We start from the raw sequence: 11552 nt of genomic DNA on the forward strand, positions 1-11552 counted from the left end.
CCAAGCACTGCTGGGGTGGGTACCACTTCCATTCCTCAGAGGAGAAGGCGGTCCAGGAGGGTGCAAAGAAAGAAGAGAGAAAAACAAACTCTTGAAGAAGAGAAGTAAAACAAGTGAAAAACAGATTCTCAGCTCTGTCCTGACCTCTGCAGAAGCTGGAGGGGGACTCTGACATATCTGAGGTGTGGGGAACAAACTGTGCATGTGCAGAGCATCCTCAGGACATGCATGGTCAGTCTAACCCTGTAGAAATATGTGTGAGCTCCCTTCCCCATGCCCACTCAGCTCTGAATGGGCTACCTGGCATCCGAAATGTCAAATGAAAGTCTGAAGCCCTCACCTTCCACCCAGGGAACATTTCCGGGCAGGGAAAAGAGACTTCCGGGGTAACCCTCATCCAGGGAAGTTCTACTGGGAGGTGGTGTGGTATGGAAGTTGAATGACACCAGGCCTGCCCAACTATGGGAGATAAAACGTGATCCAGCAGCTGCAACCTCAAGCCAGACAAATGCATATTAGGCATAAGATGTGTTTCTCTCAGGAGGCTTAATTAACCGCTGGTACAGCTTTGGAGGGCTGTGATGGATTCTCCATTACTGGCAAGGGTCCCATTTGCATTTGGAGGTGTCTCTGAGCGCTCTGCTCTTGTTCAAGCGCAGATATTGATCTAGCAGCAGAACTGTCAGGGGAACAGCCCAAAGCCTGGGCTCCCCAGGCCATCAGCAGTAGTGGAGCATTCTTGATGGTGTCAATTTTGGCACCAGTGGAGATTTGGGCTGGCACCAAAACTGAGAAGAGACAAAGACTGGCAGATAAAACCCAGGATACTGAAACAACTCTAATCTCAGTGGTGGATTTCAAGGACCATAAGGACACGAACATCTCTGCTCCATGGGGGCTGTTCCCATGAAGTTATTGCTCATTTGCTCATGGCAGCACTGCAGTGGGCAAGCCACATCTTGAATGTCGAAGGCCAAAGGTGGGCATGGCTCTGCCTGCTCTGCAGGCTGTGAGCAGTCTCCAAACCATCCCACTCTTCTCTTCCCTTACTCAGGGTGCTTGCACAGCTGTATGGCTGGGAGAGGCTCAGGGTGGGGTTGTGGGCTCAGGAGGACTTTTGCAAGCCACTGGGGTTGCCCCCAGCTTGGGTGCTTGAAGAAAACTGCTTACCTTGCTTAATGAAAAATTGCATTTTCTTGCAAGGCTTCTATCCCTTAGAACAGTTTCTGGTAGTTAGCTATGGAGTGAGTCACTTTTCTTTGTGCCTCAGTTTCCAAACTGGCTGAGAGGCCGAGTCTGTTCATCTTGATTCAGTCATAGCGCTCCTGAGGGAGGAGGAGAAGTTGAAGCAAACCTGGAGCCCACAGCTTCCAGGGGCAAAGCCTCACAGCTCTTGATATCACACTTCTTACCAGCACAGTCATCTTGAGAGGGTTGTTGTGATACCCCAAGAGGCTTCTAGCCCACGGACACTCAGCAACTGCGACCGCAGCATGGCACTACATGCTGTGCATCTCCCTCAAGCTCTGCTTCTTCATGGCATGTCCGAGGCATCCCGACTTTCAGGGTTGGCTGGAGCAATCCCCTTTGGGGCAGGATCCCAGGAGCAGCGTGGTTACTCCAGCAGCTTGGTGTAGCCAGCCTTGGAGGGAAAAGGGAAGAAGGGGAAAAAAGGACTTTTTCAGGTTCACAGCAAACCAGAGCATCTCGGGTGAGCAGGCAAATCTTTCCCAGATGCAGCAGGATCTCTGCATGTATAAGTGGTCTCTGTAATAACCCTCATCAGGGCATGGCATTCTTCCCATAACTAAAATCTGACATACTCAGACTAGTAAACAGAGGAAATATTTACTGCTTTTATTAATAACCTGAAGAGACCTGTGCCTTCTGTTCTTTAGCCATAAACTGCCAACCCCATATGGAGAAGATTTTCTAATGATCCTTCAATTTTCCACAATCCTCTATTGAAATATACAGAATCATTTCCCATTTCTGCTGAAGGTCAGTAATTTCTGAATTACTGCAGAGTCCTGATGGTGAGCTCTCGCTGTCTGCAGGTCAGGAGAACTCTCCTCTGCCAGAAAGTACGAAATGGGGATCAGGCCTTTCTGGCTACCTAGTCTCCTGCACAGCAAACAAGAACTACAAATACTGTGAAATAATCTCTGGAAAAAATCTGGTTGCTGTTCCAGCCCTCAGAAAACATTTTCCTGTATCCACTGCTGCCCTTTAAACTCCAAGCAGCTAAAGCAGGACCTGCTTTCCCAGATGACCATTGAATTTATTTCCTCTTTGTTTGTTATTGTGTCTGGGATCCTTCTCTTTGTAAAACCTGTGTACCCATCGCTGTTCTAAGGAGAAGTGTGGTCAATGACTGTTAGATTAGCCTGGGGCTGGCCCACCTGGGCTCTAACCCAGGCCTGCAGGTTGCACCTCTGTGATGTGCTGTGCCTCAGCTCCTTTGACTTGAACAGAGGAGGGATGATTCGGATCTCCTTCACAAGGTGCTTTCAGATCTAGAGACAAGAAGAGCTGCGCTATGGTATCAGAGCCTCCTGATCCCATCATTATTTTGCATTACTTTGATGCCCTTGAAATCAAAATATCACACTGTGATTTCATTAGTTTTCAGAGAGGATATCAGCAATCTTTCTCAAGTGTGTGCATGCGTCAGGTGAGGGGCTGAGGGTGGTGGAAGTTACCTGAGATGAGTATTAATGACTAACAGCTCAAAGCTCCAACACTAGCAGTGAGAACATCTAAATCTAGATTGAGGCACTTAATTAAACCTTTAATAAACTTCCTTCAGCACATGGGCATAATTCTCTCTTGCTTTTTGAAACCATGAATTAAAAAAAAAATGTTGTCCTCTCACACTGAGGAGCATGTTACTTCTACTTTACTTCAGCATGAGTTGGTATTCAGAGAGCAAGAGTATTCAGTGTTCAGCTCCCTTATTTCATCACCCAGGGCAGCAAAATTGAAACGCAGAAACTGATGTTTCTTTGTATCAAAGTCTTGATGCAGTCAGTGTCTTTGCAGGACCAGGGCAGTCAACTGGCCATTTTTGGCTAGCTATTTCAAGGAGACGAGGAGTCAGCTTTGCATTAGGATTAGAACTCCCCCCAGCTCTGATCAAGAATGTCTGGATGCATAGGATGGAGGTCCCTGCTGCCAGTCAAAGTGGACCCCAGCCCAGCAATGACCCGTGTTACTCAGTATTTTACCAGTGACTTTTGTAACCAATATATAAAACTTCATTTGGCCCAGCTCAGGCAGGTGGCCCTCTAGTCTTCCTGTTGCCATGGCCCTGGCTCAGATAACACACAGAAATAATAATATTAAAAATCCCTGCCATCATTAAGCTGCTATAATAATTAATTTTTAGTACTTAGCCCTACCTCTTACTCTTTCAAGAAACACAATGGCATTCCCTGACTGTGTTCATTCACCCTTCTTCTCCTTGGAGAAAAATCTATATCACATGCCCTGTTATAGAGGGAATGAATGATAATACGTCCATGGTCATCCATGCATTTCAGTGCACCAGATGGGAATATGGTATTATGTTTTAAACAGTTTTCTGTCCTTGAGTGGTAGTCACAGTGTTCTCTGATTCACAGGGAGCTGGAAAACTGCCAGAACAGCCGCAAGCCTGCAACTAGGTCTTGCAAGTTTGGGCAGATTAGTCCAAAAGACTCCTCGGAGATCTAACCATGCTTTCAGTGATTTCTCTGTTGTTTTGGTTTTTTTTTTATTGCACCAGAAGTGAGACATGTTATTCTGGATCTGTGGGGGGACATCTGTGATGTCTAGGCTGTGCTTGGAGCTTCAGGACGCTGAACCTCCCCAGAGATAGGCAGCAGAGCTGGTTGAATGCTGCTGGTCACATAGCCAGGCAAAAGCAGAGCTGGGTCCATAGGACATGGTCCTGCTCCCTGGTGCCGTGCTCACAACAGTCTGAAACACATGTCTAGGACACAGCACAGCAAGTTTTTAGTGTGTCCTCAGAGGAGCAACTTACTGCAAAACAGTGCTGCCTTCAGGAGCCTTATCTTTTCTTAAAGGTCAAAGTATGCCCAATACCTCAGTATCTTAAGACTTCAGCACTCTCATGAAGGCAAATTGAAAGCAATTGTCCTTTCCAGTAAAACAAACCCTGAAGAACTGGGTTCTCCTTTCCCTTCTTCCCAGTCCCTTTGTTAGTGTAAACTGGACATGCTCCAAATTTAGGCTGGTGCAAGTGGAACTGGACCCAAATTCTTTTCTTTGCACCAGGGGAATGGTTGGGCAAACAGAGCTGGATTAAACTGGAATAGCACCTGCTCACTGACAAAGCCCTTACACCACCCTTGGCTCAGAGATGTCAGCAGTGCCTCGTGCGCTCTGATGTTCATCTCCCAGGAGACCAAAGCCTCCAGAGACCTGTAGGTCAGAATCTGGGGAGTCAGGCAGGATGTGGGGGGTGGCCACAGCATGGCCAATGCTCATCTGCCACCCACAGCACATCCTCTGCACCATGGTGTCCATCACAGACACCCCATCCTGCCCCCCTCCCCCACCAAGAGATATTTTGAGGGCCTGTTTTGATCTCCTTTGCATGTCAGTTATGCTATTTCTGAGCATTTTTATTTTTATTGTTTTCCGGTGGTGAGCTTGTTGTCTTACACTCTCGCCTTGATCTTTTCCACTTCCTCTCGCTTTCATGCCTCTTTCTTTCCCCGACAGGCTGATGGGTTGGGTGGTTTTGTCACAGCTAGTGGATGAGCTGTGTCCATCCCACGTTGGCCACCCCCAGTGGAGACTCCTCAGGGTGGTGGGAGTGCAGAGTCAGCCCCAGGGGTGTCCGTGTGGGTGCCATCACCCTCCTGCCTAGCTGGGTGTCTCACCTGTTCCCAGCCACCGCCAGCCTGTCGCTGTCATGTGGAGAAAGAAGTGTTGACTCATTAATTCTCACAATGTAGGTTATGGTTAGGCAGATGAGTAAAACACCTTCCAAATGGTGCAGCACCACAGAAAGGAAGGGTTTGCCCTTTAATCACTTGATTCCAGAAGTGGTAAAACAAGCCGGGTGCTGGTGAAAGGGGCCATTGGGCGACCACGTCAGCTCCCTGCTGAGGAAACCCAGTTCCCACCTGGGAAGCTTAACTTTTGTTTAGTTTGGTTACTCAAAACAGACATTCTTCATCCAAAAATGGGGAGGGCGTTGAGGGGGAGAGAGTTAAGGGGAACAGCGGTATTTGGCAGCTGAGAAGAAGAGAGAAAGAGAAGGGTGACTCTAAACTTTTTTTCAGCAAAACCTTCCTTTCTGCACCATCTATTTTTTGTTTTTGTTCAAAGTATGATTTTCCTGCATAAATCTTCAACAAGACGTTTTTTAAAAAACCTATTTTTTTAAATACCAAAGACCCTGAATCTAAGCAGATATTGATGCCAGAACCGTTGTAATCTTAGCCTACATTCAACACTTGTGGAAGAAATGCACAACCATGAATCATCACAGTGATGCTTTAGCAGAGTTTTATTGAAGCAATTCCTGTGGTGAGATACAGGACAGAGTCTGATACACTGACAGGATCAGCATGCACATTTCCACAGAGAAGGGGTAAAAAGCCAAGTGAAAAACTCAAGTGGTGTGAGTTTGGGACACAAACTCATGGCCAGCTGAAGACCAGCAAGCAAGCTGTGACTCAGGTAAGTACTGCACACCTGTGGCACAGGCAACTTGGATGAGTGCTACTGAAAGCCTGTGGATTCAGTGCAACAGAGAGAGTTGCAATAAACAATGAATCATTTATCGTTAGTATTGTATCATCAGGTGGTTAGTGAGGGTTTTCTCTCCAGCTAGGTTCTTGTCTTCCCGTGGAACAGCTGGGATCAGCTGTTTGGGGAGGTGAACGAGTGGCATGCATGCCTTGAGTATCTGAGTCAAGCTGTTCAGCCTTAGGCTCCTCTGAATAGCCAACAGCTCCCTGCAGAAGGACAGCATCAGCACTGCCCTTGCTTGCTCTTCTTCACAATCCTACTAGCACAGTGCCCCATCTTTCTTCTTCCTCCTTCCTCTTGCTTCCTTCCAGTCTTACACTTAGTGGGTCTGATCCCACACTGCTCTCACTGTAGGACTACCAAAATGAATGGTGTCAGGCAGAATCCTCTATGGCACGTGCTGGGCTGCCCATGAGCCCTTGGTTCTAGCCCAAACACAGGACAGATGGTTAGTTAATAGGTGGCAAGTCCCCAGTCACTTCAGTTAGGGTCAGCAGTCCAAAGGGTCAATTGGGAATCAGCTGTTTATCTTTCCCAAGGCTTTGTTTCTCCTGCAGGGGAAAGCAAGGATACCTGCAGCAGGGAAAAGCCATGGTAAAAGCACTGAAACAACCCATGGTGCTCAGATGCAGTGATAATGGCAGTCAGAGAAATGCTGAAGTTAGATAGCAAGAGGGAAGGGGGGTTTGGATTTACTCAGATGTAGTTTGGACAGTCCAACCAACTATCTCTTTCTTCCCTCCTCTTCAACCCCAAATTGGTCTTTAAAGAGAAACAGCTTTCTAGGGACTTCTCCTATACTCATTACCTGGGGCAGCCTCAACCTGAGGTAGCTCTTCAGAGTTCGTGAGGCTTGAAGCCATATGCCAGGAAGAGCCCATAACAATCTTTTAAAAAAAAACCCAAAAATAGGAGAATATCTGCTGCAGCGGCAAATGTTGCTCTCTTTCCCAGAAAGCCCTCTCCCCAGGGCTGGGTTTGACCATCAGTTTGCAAGTGTAATAAAACAGACAGGAAATTCAGGGACTGGCTTCAGTGCACAGGCACTGCCCTGCAGAGATACCCACGCCTGCCTCAGCACTGCTGACACACACCCTGCAAGCAGGACAGTCCCACTCATCCCCTGCATGGCCTGAGTTAATAGTGCTGTGGGGAAACAAGGTCTGTCACCTCCAGCAGGGACTGAGCTGTCACGGATGCCCCACTGTGGGTGCCTGAAAGAGCGTGCAGAGGGTAGGTCTGGACAAAGCACAGTGTGGTGCAGACATGCCCATCAGTGCCAAAGCAAGGCAGTCCCCTTCTTCTCCTCTCACCTGCCTCTGTCACTTTTGTTTCACATCTCTCTTTAGCTTCTCACACCCTGCTCATGTCCGAAATTTAGCAATTCATGCCTGGCACAGGCTTTTCCTGCTTTCCCCAGTCCTCTTTATTGTGTCAGATAGAAACACCTCCTGTCCCCAGCACACTGCTGTGTTGTGTCTGCTCCCCTGGGAGCACTGGCCTGGAAAGAAAATCCCAGACTAGAGATTCACACTACCCTGCCCAAGCCCATGCACTATCCTGCCTTATCTTCCTGATGCTGTGATTTCTATTGAGCACTGCTGCTCTGAACCCCCTTCCCACTCACAGTCTCCGTTCATCCCTCAACCACCTCGTTCTGCTTGATTTTTTGATGTGCTAACATCCCCCCCAACTTGGGTAGCTTTACTCCTCTCTTGCTGGTGCCCTCCACACAGCCATACATTCACCTTCCAGCCCTGCACAGCCCTGTGCTTGCTGTTTTTCCAGCAGCCTCCCTGCACTGTCCAGTGCTGCCTCTTTGCTTGAGCAAAGCCAGGCACGAGCCCCCACTACCACACTCCACGTGTGGCTCCCCATAGCTCATCCCACCCACGGGCAGCAGCGCATGAGGGGGAGCAGTGGGGATGCAGGGACAAGCTCCAGAGGGGACGAGCAGGGAAGCTCATCCTGCTCTCTCCACTCCACACAGCTTAATCAGCCTCTTGCTTTTTCCAAGTGTGATATTCCCACACGGAGTGAGAGAGGTTTCAGGAAATTTCTGCTCCTCTCAAAATCACTTCTGATTTTTCTAGTAAAAGCGTCTGCCAGCCTCCTGCCGCCAAGTTGTTTTTTGGTTTTTTTTTAATACATATACGATTCAAGCTGCGTTGGCTCTACTCCTGAAGTCTGGCAGGTGCTCAGTGACATATGTTCTGTGATAAATGTTTATTACATAAGTTCATTCAAGCTAACATGGATTTTGAGATATAGTCAGCTCTCATTATACAGCTTGCCTTCAAAGCTCAGTGTCCAGATTATGCTTTTTCTTGTAGGGATGTCTCCCAGGGTTTGTTTGCTCCTTCCCTGATTTAGCCAACTCTTGATTGGTTCATCAAGGTAGTTAACGAAGCACTCAGACCAACTCAGGGGAGGGGAGGAAAAGGAGCAATTATAGCTTCAGCTTGTTCCAGCTCATTATTTTAATCACTGTGTATCATATTTGGCAAAAACATCTCTCTACAAACATTAAAACTTCAGAACTGTCATCGCTTAGAAACAAAGGGTCTGGTTTCGCCAGTCCCCAAACATCAGTCCTACCTTAGAGCTGAATTGCATCAGGTTGTTATCACTGTGTCTCACTGGAGGAGTTCCTCCTGATTCCTGCTGTTCCAGGGCTATGGATACAATTCACACTGTCTAAGATTTCCAAATGTGTTCATCTTCATCCCGGCTCTTCTAAAAACTTCTTGTTATTGTTTAATCTTATTTTAATAGAATCCAGTCACTTTGTGGGCTGGTCTTTGGATGGATGAAATTACAAGTGCTGTAGCATAAAATCCTGAGCATCCTGTGCAAGTCCAGGGCAATACCGGTATCGAATTTCTCCTCTTAATGTGCATCAGATGGCAAAACATCAGGATAAACTCTGCTTTGGATGAGGAGTTTGGAAATGGCAGGAGTCAGAGCTGCCTTTGGGCTGTCTCCCATGTCCTCAAGTTTGAACCTCTCCCTGGGCTTCACAGAGTCTCAAAACTCATTTGACTCACCATGTTTTGGCAAGGTGCACAGATTAGGTGCATGCCTGTGTCCAGAAGCAGTGTGGTGTGCCACTCTGGGGAAAAGCCTTAGCCTTGGTTGTAAAAGTTTTGTGTGGGGCACAGATCTCCATGTTAGCTCTTAGGGATCAGGCTGATCTTGCATGTTATCACTCTTGATGTGCAAATGCTTGTGCAAACTGGATGAATCACATACATTTTGCAAACATCTCGTGACTCTGTACTCTCTGGTGAGTTCAGCCTTGCCAAGGCAGGGCTGGGTTTTGGAAGGTACAGCAGCAATGAATGTGACTTTTTCTTCCACCATTTGGGAGACCAAAATGTCACGACTGTCTATAGCAGGTAAAGTCCCGGCCCTTTGCCAGGATGAGCCCTCTCCAGTGAGGCTACCAGAGCTCAATGAAGAGGAAAGCAGGCTTTTTTACACTTAGTCAGTTAGGGCCAGCAGTAGCAATAAATATTTTCTAGTCAACACGTGTCTTATCTGGCACATTCTGAAGCAAACTCAGGGTGGACAGGTTGGTGCTAAATGCCTGTGCCTCTCTAGGTCTGCAATCCATGCATTATCCTCCTATCCTACATTTGTTGTTCAAGCTCTTAGTCAGAAACAAACCCAACCCTGAAGACGCTGCAGATCTGCAGATGGGAGGTTTACAGTTAAGGGACAGCACTGGGCTATGACATGTGGTTAGAGTTACAATGTATGCCTGGGCTATTATGGTTGAAGGGACAGGGTTTTTTTAAATACAGCTGCATTAGATAATATGTCAAGCCTTCACTGAATGCACCAGTTTTAGTAAGACGTGTGCACGTTATTCAAAGAATCTAAGGTTAAACTTGCTGAGCTGTAAATCTCTGTGACTGGCATGTACTGCAATTCCAGAGTGTCCTGAAGCACGCCTAGTAAAGGAGACATGGGGAGGATGTCACCCTTAGAGTCAAAAGTCATTCTAGATCAAAAATGCAGACTGGCGAAGATCAGCTGCCTCTGCTCGTGCTTTGCCTTGGGCTGATTGTTATCAGCCTCATGTTTTGGAGGTTTGGAAAGGGTAAAATGTGGTGGACAGAAGAGAGAGGATGCAAAAAGGAAGAAAGGAGTATTAGAGGGAAAGCAATGTTACCAAAAACCCCAGGTTGGTCTTTTGTTTCTCTTGTATCTTTGGGAGGAATTGGCTGACCTTCCTGCTAGATAATTCACAGCGGAGAGCACAGAGAAAACATCTCCTCTGCAAAGAGGAGGAACCCAACCAGAACAGCTCACTCTTGAAGTGAGTACAGATGCAATGGGTGGCCATGTCAAATGGATTTGGGCAAAGCAAGAGGTCAAGAATTGTGCACTGCATCATCCCTTTTAGAGAATTCCCTCAGAAAAGGCTGTGGAAAACAGAAAAATTTATCTGAGTTAAATCCCAGTAGGGAGAAACTGGCTAATACGGAGGGGCAGCTTGTCACAGTCAGTCCCAGAAGCGCTGTGGGATCAGGGTTTCTCTGCTGGGACAAGGTCATGCTGGAAGCAGAAATGGGAGCAGCAGGCAGTGGTGAGGTGGGACAGGAGCTTCTCTGGAGACCAGATGGCTTTGCATGATCTAGAATTAAATAAAATAACTGACAATAATAAACCACCACCACAGAAAGATCTAGACAATTCTCTCCCATGAACTTCTCCTGCCAGGCTGCCCCGCTCTTTGCTGTAACTGGTGTCCAGCCCCTAAAGAAGTCAGGAAGCACCTGCATTGGCATTTGCATGCACTGCAAGGTTTTAGAGGCAGGAACCTTCCTTTGGTGGCTTGTGCTGGCAGCCTTCAGAGCCAGGGGTCCTTGCTGGGGCACACCTGCAAGGCAAACCTTAGCAACCAGGTGTCCATCTCAGCCACTCGGAGATGAAGCATCTTGTCTCTGGCTGGGCAGATGACTCAGACCCAGAGTAAATTAGAGTTAGCTTGAGTGGAAGTGTGATGTGAGTGTCTAGCCATCACTTGTGGGGAGGGCAAATCACATTGTCGCAACCCCATTAAGAATGACGCGGCCATTCTCCACCCGCAGAGAATTTGGCCCAGACCTTTTCAGTCAGATCCTTTTGGTAATTTGATTTCCCTCTGCATTAAAGACATTAATGTTACAAGTGCCTTAGATGCTGATGTGACACATGGGCCAGTGGTTTTCCACGTGCTGTCATTCAGCCCCTCTGAGAAATGTCCCAAACACCAAACTGCTTTTGGAGCATCCTTACCCCAAAGAGAGCTGTCATAGAGCTGAAATTATAGCTAAGATCACTCTTTAGAGAATCAATTTGCCTGACAACCCTTATCCTCGGGGGATATGACATTAGCATGGTGTCTATCATCAGTCAGTCTGCTGCTGAGGGCTCCCTGATCTGCAGGCATTTGAGTACTCCCCACTCTGGAATGGGCCACTTAAAGCATTTTAAAACTCTCAGATTCTGGGAAATCCAGTCTAAATTTTTCAGGAGGGACAGTGAGGAATGAGACTGAGAAAGGTATCAATGGAAATAGATGTGTCTTCAGGACTTGCAGAACCACTCACTACAAAGTGCTTCGGGGCTTTGTGAGCTTAGGTTAAGTTCACAAGCCCCATGAAAAGTAAGTGAAAATTACGATGTTGATTTGATGTTCTCTTGGTTTTCCAGAGGGAGCAGGATTCAGGCTTTCTTGTTGAATGGACGGCTATGTTCTCTTTCAGGCATGAAGCAACTCCTGTTGTCTCTCTCAT

At 47.3% G+C, this 11552-nt stretch overlaps 1 long non-coding RNA gene across 3 annotated transcripts in view; it reads right to left on the minus strand.

Annotated features, from left to right (window-relative positions):
* The window catches only part of LOC108495207, an 86066-nt gene that overhangs the window by 45224 nt on the left and 29290 nt on the right, over positions 1–11552 (minus strand). For all 3 annotated transcript variants that reach the window (XR_001874029.1, XR_001874030.1, XR_001874028.1), the window contains exons 3-4: positions 1413–1642; positions 1171–1325 (exon numbers count right to left, since the gene is read on the minus strand). This is a non-coding gene — a long non-coding RNA (uncharacterized LOC108495207). The remainder of the gene's footprint in view (positions 1–1170; positions 1326–1412; positions 1643–11552) is intronic.

The sequence above is a fragment of the Lepidothrix coronata genome, unplaced genomic scaffold (assembly GCF_001604755.1).
Source record: "Lepidothrix coronata isolate B3197 unplaced genomic scaffold, Lepidothrix_coronata-1.0 Scaffold29, whole genome shotgun sequence".
In the NCBI taxonomy this organism is placed as follows: Eukaryota; Metazoa; Chordata; class Aves; order Passeriformes; family Pipridae; genus Lepidothrix; species Lepidothrix coronata.